Consider the following 16,870-nt stretch of genomic DNA (forward strand, 5'->3'; position numbering starts at 1 on the left):
CTGATGTTGAAGGTGAAACTCCAATACTTTGGCTACCTCATGTGAAGAGTTGACTCACTGGAAAAGACCCTAATGCTGGGAAGGATTGGGGGCAGGAGGAGCAAAGGATGACAGAGGATGAGATGGCTGGATGGCATCACTGACTCGATGGACATGGGTTTGCGTAAACTCCGGGAGTTGGTGATGGACAAGAAGGCCTGGTGTGCTGCAGTTCATCGGGTCGCAAAGAGTCGGACACGACTGAGTGACTGAACTGAACTGGTATAACCAAGCAAACAAAACACATCCAAAGACATAGTCTTTTGCTACACAGGTCATAGCGGTTATGAAATGAGAGGTCTGTATTGAGAAGCAGCAAATAAAAGTAATTTCAGTTTCAGGTGGAAGGAAATGGCATGTATGAATACAGTGACATGATTCATTCACTGTGGCATTTTAGGATAACAATGCCTCAACAGATTTCCTGTTGTGTGTGTCTCTTACTCAAAGAGGTGCAAGGAAAGCTAGTGATACAGAATGACTACCCACCAAGGAGATGAAAGAGTGACCTTTGAACTGGGGCGTAGAATCTTATGGAGTCCAGATGACAGTTTGTTGGCTCTCCCATCATATTGGCCTTTACACTGTCTGAAAAAGACTATGCATTTCCCCCCAAAGTTATAAAGCATCCTCTGTGATTATAAAGCATCTCAGTGTGTGGATTCTTTGGAGTCAGCCTAGAAGAGAGACCTTTAGGAGAGTGTCTACGCAAGCAGGTCTTGCAAGAATCTTTTAGCCACGTCAGCAAAAGACAACTTTATCTTCTGATAACTCACAAATGTCTATCTCCAACCAAAATTTCTCACATGAACTTCAAAGATAGGGATCCAGCCTCTTCTCAAATATTTCTTAGACGATGCTGTAGGCATTTAAAACTTAATATGCTTAAAACTGAATCTCATTTCTCTCTTCATCACCAAAAACAAAGGCAAAATACTGCTTTACTTCACGATTCACATAGCATCAGAAACCTATGTGTCATCTTGGAGGACTTCATTCTAATCCCCATTCTTATCTAACCAATCACCAAGCTTTATCAATTTCTCTTCCAAACTCTCTTTTACTTCCACTCCCAGAATTATAATTTCAGTAGGCTCAGGTAACTAACAGACTGAGTCTGCTCTTTTCCAATCTCTTTTTTTCCATTATGGTCTAAGTGATCTTTCTGAAATGCAAACAGTAACTTAAAGCTCTTTATCTCCTACTACTCTTAGAATGAAGTTGCCATTCTTGCTCAGTCGCTTCAGTCATGTCTGACTTTTTGTGACCCTATGGACTATAGCCTGCCAGGCTCTTCTGTCCATGGGGTTCTCCAGGTAAGAATACTACAGTGGGTTGCCATGCCATCCTCCAGGGGATCTTCCTGACCCAGGTATCAAATGTGCATCTCTTGCAACTCCTGTATGTCAGGTAGATTTTTTACCAGCTGGGCTACTAGAGAAACCCCAGGAAGAAAGTTAAGAACTTAATTTGGCCAAGAAAGCCCTGCTTAATTTGTCTCCTGGCTACCTTTTCTGTTATTCCTTCCTTCACCTCTCAGCCATTTGTTGATTCAACAAATACTGAGTACAGTAGCCAGGACACAGAAGCAATCTAAATGCCCATCAACAGAGGAATGGACAGATAACATGTGGTACATATATACAATGGAATAATACACAGCCATGAAAAAGGTAGGAAATTGGGTCATGTGTAGTAATGTGCATGGACCTAGATTGTGTCATACAGAGTGAATCAAACCAAATAGAGAAAAACAAATATCATTTATTAACACATGTGTGTGGAATCTAGAAAGATGCTACATTTGGGCCTGTGTGCATGGCAGGAATAGAGATGCAGATGTAGAGGATGGACATGTGGACATAGGGAAGGGAAAATGAGTGGGGGCAACTTGAGAGAGTAGCACTAATACATATACACACCATGTGTAAAATAGCTAGCTAGTGCGAAGCTGTTGTCTATAACACAGGAACCTCAGCCTGGTGTTCCGCGATGACCAAGAAGGGCAGGATGGTGCAGGTGGGAGGGAGGTTCAAGATGGGAGGGATATATGTATGCATATAGATGTACAGTAGAAACACAATAATGTAAAGCAATTGTACTCCAAAGGAAAAAAATTCTGAGTGCCTGCTGTGTGCCGAAAAGTGAGATAACAAAATAAGAAGAGAAATAGTAGACATTTTAAAAATCATACAAATATAGAATTTTACATAGTGTTAAGTGTTATGTAGGAAAAGAAGAGGGGAAATTGAAAGAGTGTTAGCGCATAACATAATTTATATTAGTTATCCAGGGACCCGAATCCTGATGTTCCAGTCGTAGCTTTCCTGAAAGAGTTGCTTTCACATCTATGTGACCCTCTTACCTAGCAGCCCGCTAACACCTGCTCATCTGTGTCTCAGCCTGTATGATACTTCTTCCCAGAAGGCAGCCTTGAGACTCAAAACCTATGTTTACTACTTCTCCATCCTTTGCGGTTTTCTCATCTGTACTGTCCTCGTTGTTTCCTTTCCTGTAATTCAGTGATGCAAGGACGCTGTTTTTTCTCACATTGGATCTTTAACTTCTAGCACAGTGCTTGTTACAGATAAACCCTTAATAAATATTGCATGGATCAATAACTGGAAGTATTACTGCAAATGACAGAGTTGGAGAAATTCTAGGGAACTAGAGTTCATGAAAATTCTGCCTTTTACCACTGCCCCCAGGATTAAATCTTTAAATCTTTCTCAGGTCCAATTTACCCAAACACCAACCCTATTTGTATTAATTGTTTAATATATGACAAGTGCCTGACCTTGCAGGAGGGTAGAAGATTTCTAGTTGTAGAAATAGATAGATCTAAAACAGTTATTACTTAGGACGTAAGTGTCTTTATTAAAAATATGACCTTGTTGTACCGTCAACTATTTTATCTACAGCAGCCATCTTCAGCCCCACCTGTCTTTGTGGGATCAATAATTTAAGCCCTTATTCATTTGTTCTTATGTTAATCAACCTGAAATATTGTAATAAAACCCCTGCCAACCTGACATATTAGAGAAGAAGCATAGGTTGTGAAATAACATTTGTGAGTAGTTGAGGAGGTATTCACCGACTCGATGGGCATGAGTTTGAGTAAACTCCAGGAGTTGGTGATGGACAGGGAGGTCTGGCATGCTGCGATTCATGGGGTTGCAAAGAGTTGGACACGACTAAGCGACTGAACTGAACTGAACTGAACTGAACTGAACTGAACTGAGGAGGCATCATGGAGATAGTTGATACACTTTAGGAAGACTACTTCCTAGATGGGCTAATAGGTGAGGTCAGTTTTTCTGAAAAGGAAACGATGACATTCATAACCTAATGACTTCCTTTCTGAATCCAGAAATACATTATCTGATGTAAACGTATTACCAGTTGAGAACAGATTAAACAAATTCAAAAAAATCAGCCACTTTCCACTTCCTTTACATCACTTTACATGCTTTACATCCTTCACATCACTACACCAGACCTGGGGGGCACTGGGCTGCCCAAACGATTCGTGGCCTTGGCAATCACCCCGTCCTTGTGAAACCACATAGCTGATGAACGTCACCTTCTGGCCTTTCCTCCTTCATTTTACTGTTTATTACAAGACCCGGCATGACTATACAGTGAAGTTAGGAGGAATGGCCCTTCCACCTCATCTCTCCTTTCTGCTCAATGCATGTAGAAGACCTGTGGTGTAGCTCTCAGAATTCCTATTGACACACACACATAATTTCTTGCAAAGAAAAGCGGGAGACAAATGTGACAAGGTCAAGTTAAGGTTTCACCATGACCTGCTGAATTTTAGAACTCAAGGTGTTTTATAAGAGGAATTTAAAATAGCATGCTGCTGCTGCTGCTGCTAAGTCGCTTCAGTCATGTCCGTCTCTGCAACCCCATAGACGGCAGCCCACCAGGCTCTGCCATCCCTGGGATTCTCCAGGCAAGAACACTGGAGTGTATTATTATCTAAACAAATCTCTATGCCTTTATCCATGTTGCTTTCTAGAATGCCTTCTGGGGCCTTCTCAGCACCATTGTATTTTATGTCTAAATCCTACCCACCTAACCTCGCTCAAATGCCAACCATAAAAATCCCAGATTCACCCACCAAGAAATGATCCCTCCCTATCTGCAGGAGACATTAACTTCTGACAGAAAGTACATACACCTGAGCTTTTGTATGCGTTAAATTTCTTGAAGGCTTTGGAATTGGTTCAGTTCAGTTCAGTCGCTCAGTAGTGTCCAACTCTTTGAGACCCCATGGACTGCAGCACGCCAGGCCTCCCTGTCCATCACGAACTCCCGGAGCTGACTCAAACTCATGTCCATCGCATTGGTGTTGCCATCCAACTACTTCATCCTCTGCTGTCCTCTTCTCCTCCTGCCTTCAATTTTTCCCAGCATCAGGGTCTTTTCCAATGAGTCGGTTCTTAACATCAAGTGGCCAAATTATTGGAGTTTCAGCTTCAGCATCAGTCCTTCCAAGGAATATGCAGGATTCATTTCTGCTCTGTAGGAACTTGAGTTATAGGATCTGTAACACCTTATTGGTCATGCCTTAAAGACAGAACAGGCTCTTGATGTTACATTTTTATGCCAGTACTTGACACAGTTCATGATATTAAGTGGAACAAATTGAGTAATGGATTAAGTATATGTGGCTTGATCCTCAAACTCTTATTTTACCTTAGTACTTACTGATTTTTTAAGAATAATGGCTATCATTTTTGGAATAGCTACTCACTAGATAGGTATTTTGTATTCTTTATTATATCAATTCATTTAAATAACCATTTAAGAAAGGATTTTAAAAAATCCATTTTTAAAACTCAAGCAACGAGTGATTCTTTGGCATTGGACACAGGTCTAGTTTCCAAAATTTATAATCTTAGTTCAATTAGTCAATTCCCTGTTCTTACTAGACTAAAAGAAATTCAAATATACTTGACAGTCAGTTTATTTGAACATTAACTATTATCTCAGACGTTGCTGACTAATTCCTAATAGTCTTCACAGCAAATAAGTAGTTTGTAGCATGAATCTGTTCTTAATATATAAACAAATCTATGGAGATTTTCACTATACATCTAGCCTGTCATTTTTAATAGTTTAAAAAATAATTTTGTTATTATTGTAAAAAATAATATTGTCATTGCAAAAAGTCAAATAATACAGAAAATATGGAGAAGAATATACAGCCTAAAATCCCATCTTGTGTGTGTTCAGTTGCTCAATCACATTCAGTTCTTTGTGACCCACGGACTGACTGTGGCCCACTCCTAATGTCACCCAGGCTCCTCCATCCATGGAATTTTCCAGGCAAGAATACTGGAGTGAGTCGCCATCTCCTACACCAAGGGATCTTCCCAACCCGGGGGTCAAACCTGAGTCTCCTGCATTGGCAAGTAGATTCTTTTACCACTGAGCCACTTAGGAAAGTCCATCTTAAATATGTATAAAATTTTATGTAAATGGAATCAAATTGTATATGGTATTTTTTCTTGTCTTTCACTTAGAATTATATCATGTTACTACTTCACAAAAAATGTTTAGACACTATCATGTACATTTAGATTTATTATCTCTACTCAACACAGATGGCACAGGTGACTTAAAATCTAGCTGAGTGAAACCTGTTCTGACTTTATTCTGAAGTAGTTCAACTAATATAACTCTGCTGCTGCTGCTGCTGCTAAGTCACTTCAGTCGTGTCTGACTCTGTGTGACCCCATAGACGGCAGCCCACCAGGCTCCCCCGCCCCTGGGATTCTCCAGGCAAGAACACTGGAGTGGGTTGCCATTTCCTTCTCCAATGCATGAAAGTGAAAAGTGAAAGTGAAGTCGTCTCAGTCATGTCCGACTCTTCGCAACCCCATGGACTACAGCCTACCAGGCTCCTCCATCCATGGGATTTTCCAGGCAAGAATACTGGGGTGGGGTGCCATTGCCTTCTTTGAATCTAACTCTACTAAAGTCTAATTGGTTTAGTTTGTCAGGTTTACCATCACATATGTCTTCTCTGAGGCAGAAAATCTACAGAAGTCTTAAACTGGGAACTGTATACATATTTATTCAATAAACTACACAGAACTGAAGCAGACTGGTTTTTATTTTTTAACGCTTTCTCTTTTCTGCTGCCTTTCAACTTTTGACAATGACGTTTTTTCATCAAGACTCATGCTATTGAAGGCATCAGTGGTTCCTCCTCCCTTACTCTCTGCATCCTTTCTCTTTCACTTCATCTACTACTGTCCAGTGTTAGAAATCTGAGCCCAGGCTATTACAATTCTCACATATATCTTATCCACTCCAACTCATGCTGTATGTAGCAATCATCAGACAGATCTTTCTGAAATATCCAATTTTTTATAAGATTATATCCAAGCATCTTAATCAGACATTCTAAGTCTTTCACAACCTGGACTCAATGGATTCTCCAGATTCTCTCTACCTCATGGGCTCCGTGTTAATCCATTCTACTGTACACACAGTTCTTTCATTCAGGAGACGTGCTGTCCAAATCCTTAGTACCTTTTAACACTAAAATAAAGTTGGCTCATTGGAAAAAACCCTGATTCTGGGAAAGAATGAGGGCAGGAGGAAAAGGGGGCGACAGAGGATGAGATGGCTGGATGGCATGGTTGACACTATGGACATGAATTTCAGAAGACTCTGGCAGTTGGTGATGGACAGGGAAGCCAGGTATGCTGCAGTCCATGGGGGTCACAAGGAGTTGGACACGATTTAATGACTAAACAATGAACAACCCCAAAATATCATCTTCCCCTGAAATCTTCTGTGACTACTCCATTTAATATGTTTCTACTTAATTGCAGGTATCTTCCATATAATTCATTCATTTCAGAAATATATTTATTGAATATTTACTGTGTACCAGACATTGTTCAGGGCACTGGGGATATATCAGAGAATAAAGTGGACAAAATTCTCTGACTTCATGGAATTTGTGCTCTTATGGAAAAACAAAACACATAATTTACAAAGATAGTGTATGGTACAATTTGATAAATGTTATTTTTAAAAATTGAGAAAGAGAGGGCATCAGGTTGCCAGTGAGTGTTTCCACTAATTAATAAAATGTTGAGCTTATCCTCAGGAGTGGGCACATTTGTTCTGTAAATGAGCAAATATTAAATACTTTAGGCTTTTCGGGCCACATGGTCTCTGCCATAACCATCTAACTTGACCATTTTAGCACAAAAGCAGCCTGTGTTTCAATAAAACTTTATTCATGAGCCCTGAAATTTGAATTTCATGTGATTTCTATGTGCCACAGAACATAATTCTTCTGACTTACGTGTTTTTTTAATAAAAATCTAAGTGCCATGCTTACTTTGTGGGCCATACACAAAACAGGCAGGAGGCCAGATTTGGCCCATGGGTGGTGGTTTGCCAACTCTTCGTACACCACTGAAAAGCTGAGGTTAGTGAAGACATGGGGAAGATAACAGAGTGAGCATGGGGTCAGCTAAGAATAGAGTGTTCTAGGCAGAGGGTACAGTCACTGCAGAGTTTGTGAGACAAAGACATGCCTCCATTGTGCCAGAGCAAGTTGAGTGAGAGAGAGAGGCAGGAGATGAAGGAGGAGGAGCAATAAAGATGAGAACAGATAACATGATTGATCTACAATCACGGTGACAACTATAGGCTCTTAGACCTGCAGAAGGAAACCCCAGGAGATTCTCTAGTTCTTGCCTGTCCAATAGGCTTCAACTCAGAAAGCCAACTTTGATTGGCATACTGTTGAATACCATTCTGAGACCGCATTCTGTCTTAGCCAGAACCACTTATATGATCAATTAGCAGTGTGTGTTCAGCGGTGAGGGTAGTGGCTGTTATACATTTGTGTTCTCCTAGTCTGCCCACCACATTTCACCTCTAGGACACAGAGTTCTCAACAGTTTACATGACATCCTCAACATTACCATCTAATTAATGCCAGGAATTCTGATGCCAGATTGTGATCCTCATTATATCTTGGCCCTTCCTTGTTTCAGGTTTTACACTTAGGGCAATGATCAGTATGCATCTTTTCTGAAGAAGCTGAAAAGATACTGAAATTGAAAGTTGTATAGAGATAAGAATTGCCAATGCAAATTTTATTCCCTTAGACCCATAAAACCTTTACCGCTTCTAAAGCACTTTTGTCTTTATCCCTTATTTGAGCTTTAGGATGGCCCTATGAATCTTTAATAAACCCATAAAACAATCCTGGGGCCCTAAAATGAAAAAGCAGGCTGCTCTTATCTTAAATTGCATTTGCCTGTGATCCGTGAGATCTTTTTTCACAATTCCATGTATTAAAATTTAGCTTAAAATTATTACTAAAAATTTTTCATTATTGTTAATAAAATACCTCTTAGTGTATTTAGAGCAAAAGGAAGAACCAACTGTTCCAAAATGTTCAATGATAAGCTTAAAACTGCCATTGTTTCTATGCATTGTCAGAAAAAGAGGAGGAGTTCGTGGTGAGCTACTGTGATGACTAATGAAATTTTTATTCTTTTCAATAAGAAGAGCTTTAACAATTAGGCTGTGTTATAATGAAATGTTCATTTGTCCAAACTCTGATTCCTGGCCCATCAATACCTCTTTGTGAGAGGTACATCCCTAAAACATGCCTTTGTCTTGAATGGAATGCAACCAGAGGCGTTTAGTGCAAGGACTCTCAGTAAGTCAGCCTGAAATGAACAATGGACTTCAGATAAAGCTAAAATTAAAATGTATATATATATTTTCCGGTACCATCTGCTATTCATGGCAGATATTCACCTGACTAAATAGCTAAAACAATGAGTGAAACTTCACATTTTAACATAAGCATGAGTAAATGTTTAAAAATCCAAATTGTAAGGGAAGCATATTTTACATTCTCCATATCAGTATAAAGGACATCTGGAAAATACTTTTCTGCTATGCAGATTTAAAGGATTTCAGTTAAAACTATCTAATGATTTTAAATAGCTGATAATTTCCTAGAAATATTTTCAGTTTTATATTTTGATAATGTTCTATTGCAGCTGGAACCAGTGGGATCTATTTTAAATACTTTCTTGTTCCTCCTACTACTAATCTCTCATTACTATTCAACATTTAGAGAGTGGCAACAAAATGCTGGGTCTGTATTAAATATGACCTTAGTCACAATGGGCTCACATTTCCACCATGATGGGGAAGAACTTTGCATTTATAAAGAATGTACATAGCAGAGAATGGAAGCAAAACGATAATAGTTATGGGGATTTACATCACCTATAAGTTGATTCTGGTTCTCTTCACAGCTTGAGGTAACTCCAAAATGCCACTGATGGTGCAAAAGGCGGAAATTTTTGCAGGAATGGTATTTGAGAAGAGTAGTGGAGATTGTCAGGCTCCTAGAAGTAGAGAGAAGGGAGGCACAGGCAGAAGCAGGAGCAGGGGCAGCAACGACAGTTAAGAAGTGTCCGTGACATTCCTCGTTTCATCTTACACTATTACATGGTCAACACTAAGGAGCCTCTGGTCTCCATTCTGCGCTCTCCATCTTCCCGCCAACGTCAGAGCATCTAATGGGATACTGGAACCACTGGGCCTAATTATGTTCGCATGGACAATGCTGATGTTGCTTTTCTTGCTCCTGGAATGAGAACCCATGTTTTGTGCCTAGGCAATTTTAACACACACACACACACACACACACACACACACTTCAGTGGAAGTCCCCTGCTCTGAAAAACTTCTGTGGTATCTACAATCTAAATGAAATGCACCTCACTTGAACTCTTATAGTAACTTGCACACACTTCTATTCTTATATGATTAGTCCTTTTTATCCTTCTAAGTTTCTCTTAAAAATTATAAACTACTTGACAAGGAAAATGTCTGATTAAAGTGCATATATATTTCTAGTGCCAAACACACTTCCTGGAGAGTGATAGTCACTCTAGAAATGCTTTCTGTTCTTAAAGAACAGAGGAATGATATTTCTCATTCCTTTTTTTTTTTTTTGCCCCATTCAGGTCATTTTTTTCAACTGTTAGAAAGATGTTCTAGGTAAAGAGAAATAAAAATCCAGGTACTATGGCTTTATAGAAGGTTTTGCGAAAGTGGAAATGATTCTAAAATGATTAAAAGTGATCCATTGTCTTTAATCAACACAGTCTATGTTAGCAATGTCACTCATCAGACTTATAGTGAAAAACTGTTGCAGATAAAACTAGCTTGTCTTAGCAAGTTCTTTTATAAAGCTTGTATAAGATACCATTTCAGGCAGAATTGACCCAAACAAGGAAGATGTTTTATCTTCAGAGATAATTTACTTAGAGACACTGATAGAATCATTAGTGCCTGTACTGTGCTGTGCTTGGGCGCTCAGTTGTCTGACGCTTTGCGATCCCATGGGCCGTAGACAACCAGGCTCCTCTGTCCATGCGGATTTTCCAGGCAAGAATCCTGGAGTGGGTTGCCACTTCCTTCTCCAACTTAGTGCCCACATACACTAATTTTATGGTCCTGAGAAGCTGCCAGCATCCACACCTGTCATTTCCTCTGCCTGAAATATTTTAGGCTAATGATGTGTCTATTAGGGGAGATAACACTAGAATATTGTCATTTCTCACTTGTTGATACCAGTAAGAGCTTTCCACTCACTGCTTTCTAAGAACTATTTGCAAGAACAGGAACAGAAGACAGGTTGTGTATTAAGAAGAGAAATTTGCAAAACCACAGAATCTAACATTTATCTTATAACAGTTCTAGTTAGAAAATATTTGTGGGACTTTGAAAGACATTCTCAGTTCAGGAGGGCTTTTCCTGGTCATCTATAAAATAAAGGAGTGGAAATTTTAAGATTTATAGTACCATATTTCTTTTCTCTTTTTTACCCCAAGTGAAAAAATGATTTTATTTGAGGCATAAAAGTGAATGCATTTCTGTCACATAGGATAAGGACAACTTTAGGGTCCTGGTTTCTAAGATAAGACTTTGTCTTAGACACAGTTTGCATCAAGCTTCTTGGGAAATGAATCAGACAAGGAGCAAGCAAGACATGGCCTGGAAAGAAATCATTACTGTTGCTGGGAAGTTGTGAAACAAGGGAAGAACTTACTCAGATCAGTGTACATGTTTCAGAGGTCCAAGGAGGAAGAGAGTGATGTGGGAAAAACGGTCTAATTTCCTCATCTTGGCAGTGATATGGCCCTCTCCTTCCAGGGAAAGAACTTGCCTCTATTTGGAGGCAGCAGTACTGACTTGGCAATTTTGACTGCAGCAACATCTCAGGGCTCCCCAGTTCCCTGGATCCCCTGAAAACCTCAGAGAGGAGGGGTGGGGTCTATGTCATGGACACTGCCACTTGCTCCATGAAGCTGGCCATGTTTATGTCCCTTTCTGGAAGGCCCGCACACTTGTGGGTACTCAGGATGGTGTGGACCTTGGTGCACAGGTTAAACCATTCAGGATGCTGGTCCAGTTTTTCAGTCTGCAGGCCACTTTCATCATGAAGCCAAAAGCCCTACTGAAGTCTTTGAAATGGAACTGCCTGCAGATGGCATCCTGCCCTTCTGGCTCCCTCCACCTCATGGCAGGTGGGTTTGGCAGCAGCTGGTCCTCCTCCTCAGCACTTAGCTTGTGGGCTTAGCCCGTCCTGAAGCGGGGAAGGTGGGGGCATGGACCTGGGTGGCAGAGGTAGCGGTGGAGTGGAGGAGCATGAATTAACAGTTCCATACTTCTAAGAGATACTCACTGTCTACATTTTTATAATAAGTGAGAGAATAAAATGAAAGGTCCATACCATATCATTAGAAGGCTTTTGCATGGGATGCCTTTTTTTGTACATAAACTCTCAATCTTTTCTTTTTTTGTAATTAATTTCTATTGGGGTATACTTGATTTACAAGTTTCTGTTAGTTTGAGGTGTTCAGCAAAGTGAATCAGTTATACACACACATATATCCACTCTTTCTTAGATTCTTTTCCCATTTAGGTCATTACAGAGTGCTGGGTAGAGTTCCCCATGGTATATATACAGTAGTACTTGTTAGTCATCTGTTTTATATATACTGTGTGTATGTGTCAATGCCAGTCTTCCAATTTTTGTCTCCCTAGGGAGATGCTTAATAAAGAACCAAGACAGGCAAGGAAAAATGCTTAAAGCTAATAATTCAGACTGTGAGACAATGGCGTTAGGGTTAGTGTTTACTGATCACATGCCTTTTACATCTTTGTTTAAGGCTGGTAAGAGAAAATGGGGAATTACAGGAAAAAAATGAATAACAAGAACAAAGGTGGATGGCCCTGAGAACAATTAGAATGTTGAAAGATTCTGAAGAGTACTTCTGAGCCTTGACTATAATAGAAATGAAAAAGAATGAAATGCTATGAAGTTCAGGTTTAATAACCACATTTATCAACTACCTGAGGTTTTAGTTATAGAAATCTGTTTGTTTTACATAGAAATAATATTAATAACTAATAAATATTGGCCATTCTATTTATAAACACTTGCTAAGTACCTCTTTTATCCTCTCTGCTATCCTGAGGTACATATTCTTTTTATTGGCATTTTTATTAATAAAGAAAATAACACACAGGAAGGTTAAAAAATTTGCTTGAAATAAATGATAAAGTGTGTTTTGAGACAGGGCAGTCTAATTCCCAATCAGAGTTGAACTCTTGTCCGTTAGACTATAATACATTGGTTAAAAATTATCTTAAAGTAGATCCAAAAAGAATTCCTTAAAAACTCAACACTGTCTTAAAGAGTGTTGTTCTTGGAATGATGTAAAGCATATAGAAGTACTTGATCCCTAAGGTATCTGCCAGTTCCTTCCTGTTGCTAATAATCAACTGTTACCATGACCTGCCAAGAGGAGGCAGAGTTTGCTCTGGCAACAGTGACCTCCTCCACCCACTTCCATCCTGCTGGTGACTATGGTCCTCTTGAGATGCTGGAGCTCTCCAGCCTCACAATCTCTGTCTCAGTAAGAGTAGGCCAGAGGAGGCATAAGCGTCTCTACACAGAAAAATGAAATGGATCGTATCTGTTTGTCCAGGTTCCCCAAAACTCCAACAGAGGACTTATTGTGCTCACATAGATGAAGACATTTCTCTTTCTGATGTTACAGATTTAGGTCTCTGGCAGGCAACTCAACCCCAAGAATGGCATTTAAGACTCAGATTGCCCTAAATATCCATTCACTGCTTGTATTTTTTTTTTTTTAGCTCTGTAGCAACACATATATGGTTTTCTTTTGACAAAAGATAGACAATTAAATACTTAATTACTAACAGAAACTTGAGAATAAACCCACAAATAAAACATTTAAAAATTTCCCATTTGTCATACCACACCACTCCTTTAAAATTCTATGATTTTATGCTAGTATTTTTGGTGGTGTTTTTATGTACATCATATTCACAAAATCACAGAATCATACAGCTGAAAGGTTCTCACACAATCTAGTCCTGTGCTTAACATTCAGAAAGACTGAATAGCTACCATCTAATGATGGAAAGGCCTCCCAGTTCCGTGTCCAAGTTTTACCATTATACCTCATTGTCTTGGAATTTTGGCAACTTACAAATGTAAATAGTGATGGGTTATCACAGAGTCTTAGACCACTTGAATTGTCAGATGGCAGTGTAGCAATTTTTTAAAACATAGTACTCTCTCTCATATCAATAACCTGTTATCCATCACATAACATCTAACAGTTAGATTTCCCAACTCTTGTAACTTCAATGAATATTCTTTTAGGAGCCATCTCTGAGAACTTCTCTGTTTAGATCTGATGATAGTTTTGCACATGTCTTTGTCTCTCATCAAGTGTCCTATCTCACCAAACTTTTATCTTACAGGTAATGACCATATCTGCTAGTTTACATTAACCTCCCTGTGGGGCTTATTCCAGTTTTATGAAATCACTTTTTGAATAAATCACTTTTACTTGGACAAGCCATATCTCCCTAAGTCCTTTTGTTGGCTATTTCTGAATTTAATCTGTGAAACATGCTTCCACTTCCTTTCCAAGAAGGCATCTATCACATTCCCCTATGCCTGAATGTGTGCCTTAGACTCAGATGCTTGCCTAAATACACACCTTAACAGGACAGCCATAAATAGATAGTTGCTTTGGCCACTTGGGCAACTGCCTATTTCAACATGACCCAAATTCACTGTTTCCACAGACTTACCAAAAGAACTCTTTAGGGCAACAGGATCCTTTCTCTGAGCTTCAGGAAGATGTTCCAGAGATTAGTAGAGTTCCTGCATCCAGGCAACTGACTCAAATTTGAGTTACATAGCAACAACATGAAATACTGCTGCTGCTGCTGCTGCTAAGTCTCTTCAGTCGTGTCCGACTCTGTGCAACCCCATAGATGGCAGCCCACCAGGCTCCACTGTCCCTGGGATTCTCCAGGCAAGAACACTGGAGTGGGTTGCCATTTCCTTCTCCAATGCACGGAAGTGAAAAGTGAAAGTGAAGTCACTCAGTCGTGTCCGACTCTTAGCGACCCCATGGACTGTAGCCTACCAGGCTCCTCTGTCCATGGGATTTTCCAAGCAAGAGTACTGGAGTGGGGTGCCATTGCCTTCTCCAACATGAAATACTAGCCACACCTAAAATCAGTTACTTCATTTTCCCAGCAGATCCACATGCATGCTTAAATGAAACTGCAGCCCATCGTTAAGACATGGCTCAAAAGATAAGGAAAAGGACTTCTTGTCTAGGAGATTTATTCACCTGCTTGCATTTCTGTCTGAAATCTAACCTCTGAGTTTGATTATTCTCGAGCAAAGTAATAGATCTGTGCTCATCACATGCCTTTAGAATACATGATAGTAAAGGATGCAGTCACTCTTCTGAGGTATCCTTTGTCACTCGTCCTTTTCAATATAATAATTCAAACTAGCTTCTGACAGGTGACATAGTAAAAGTGGAGATAAATGAGAACTATGATGAGAGTATGGGGTTTCTGGGGGTATAAAATATGATGGAAGACAGAATAAGTAAGAAATAAAAAAATTATCAGACAGTTCTCAGCTTGAAACGTTGCTTAGGACTAGCTGTGTTTCCCAGGGTTTCTGGAACATGTTGGAGCACATCCAAGACATAAGTGTTCCCCGCAGAACCTGAAACCTAACTGTGGTCATGTCCTTGGGCACACAGTATGGGTCCCCAGGCAGGAAGATCCCGAATTCTCAGAAGTCATGCCAGACCAAGAAAAACTTTCCTCTTGCCCTTTGTCAGGACCCAGTCCAAAGAAACCAGAACATGTTTTTCTTCTAAAAAGATTTTTAAAATAAATATGTGCTCTCTGAAGCCCAGTTAAGGCACTGTGGGTTCTTATAGGTTTCACACAGCTTATATATATATGGCTCAAATGAACTGGACAAAAAGGGCATCTCACAATGAAAGGAGGTTGTTCAGCCTGAGCAAAGTTGAGCAGCTTAATAATGGTGACTTGGTACATTATAAAGGTGAAAACTACCAACTGATCACCACTGTGCTGTAGTTATGATAGAAAGAAGTAGCTTCAAAGCATAGGAAGTATGTGAAATGTAAAGGAGAGCGTTTCACTAGTGGAAGGGCCTGGCTGCAGCTCCCTTTTCTTGTTGTGGTTTGACAGTATTTTTCAAAGGGTGATACTAAGTAATTGGTAAAGGTAGTTCACTAACTTTTATTTTAATCATCATTAAGCTTCTAACTGCAAAGATAAGAATTGTTTCCTAGTATTTTGTGATAAGATAGCCTATTTTGGCAGGCTTCCCTGGTAGCTCAGCTGGTCAAGAATCCTCCAGCAATGCCGGAGACCCCAGTTTGATTACTTGGTCAGGAAGATTCCCTGGAGAAGGGATAAGCCACCTACTAACAGTATTCTTGGGCATCTTTAGTGGCTCAGTTGGCAAAGAACCCACCTGCAGTGTGGGAGACCTGGGTTCGATTCCTGGGTTGGGAAGTTTCCCTGGAGGAGGGCATGGCAACCACTCCAGTCTTCTTGTCTGGAAAATCCCATGGACAGAGGAACCTGCCAGGCTACAGTCCATGGGGTTGCAAAGAGTCAGACATGACTAAGCATAGCACAGCCTATTTTGTCACTAAAATGATGTTAGCAAAGTACAGTAGGTAAAAGATTGTTTAAAAAAAAGTATGTGTTTAATTTTTGCACATCTTCAAGCTAAATATATAAGAGCAGAGTTCTGATAGAGGTCTAATATATTCTCTTAGATAATTTCTGGATCTGTAGAACTCTAGATGTTCTATGCTAGGAGAACCCCATCAGTCTTCCTTCTAATTTCACATATATTTTTGTTCTAAGTTTAAAAGTGTTCCAGCTAACTATAATGGTGTTTGAACCTCAATTTACTGTTACTTAAAAAGATATATTCTTATTTCCCAGTGGTAGGATTATCCTATCTGATTCTCCCCATACCCTCCTGAATACATATATCCCTTCTTCCAATCAAATTTTAATTCAAATGAAATTTCTGTTCAGAATTTTCAATTCAATGTACTTTGCTATCTATTTTAGCCTTTTTCTTTATTTCATCTTTTTATGGTGGAAAAGCATTAGCTCTAGTCTACTTTTGAACTAAAAATTCAATAAAATATTACACAGATGTAATAATTTAAATTTCTAAACTAAATTTATATGAGGAACAGGGAATTATAAAGCGGTGAGTTGGGAGAAACAGGGAAATTGAACATCACTAACTATCACTCAACATCATTAATTATTAGAGAAAAGCAAATCAAAACTACAATGAGGTATCACCCCACACTGTTCAGAACGGCCATCATCAAAAAAAATC

General features: G+C 39.5%; 1 pseudogene; it reads right to left on the reverse strand.

The window, feature by feature from the left end:
- Positions 1–11,389: 11,389 nt before the first annotated feature.
- Positions 11,390–13,925, reverse strand: LOC122673233 (annotated as a pseudogene).
- Positions 13,926–16,870: the final 2,945 nt, after the last annotated feature.

The sequence above is a fragment of the Cervus elaphus genome, chromosome 17 (genome assembly GCF_910594005.1).
Source record: "Cervus elaphus chromosome 17, mCerEla1.1, whole genome shotgun sequence".
In the NCBI taxonomy this organism is placed as follows: domain Eukaryota; kingdom Metazoa; phylum Chordata; class Mammalia; order Artiodactyla; family Cervidae; genus Cervus; species Cervus elaphus.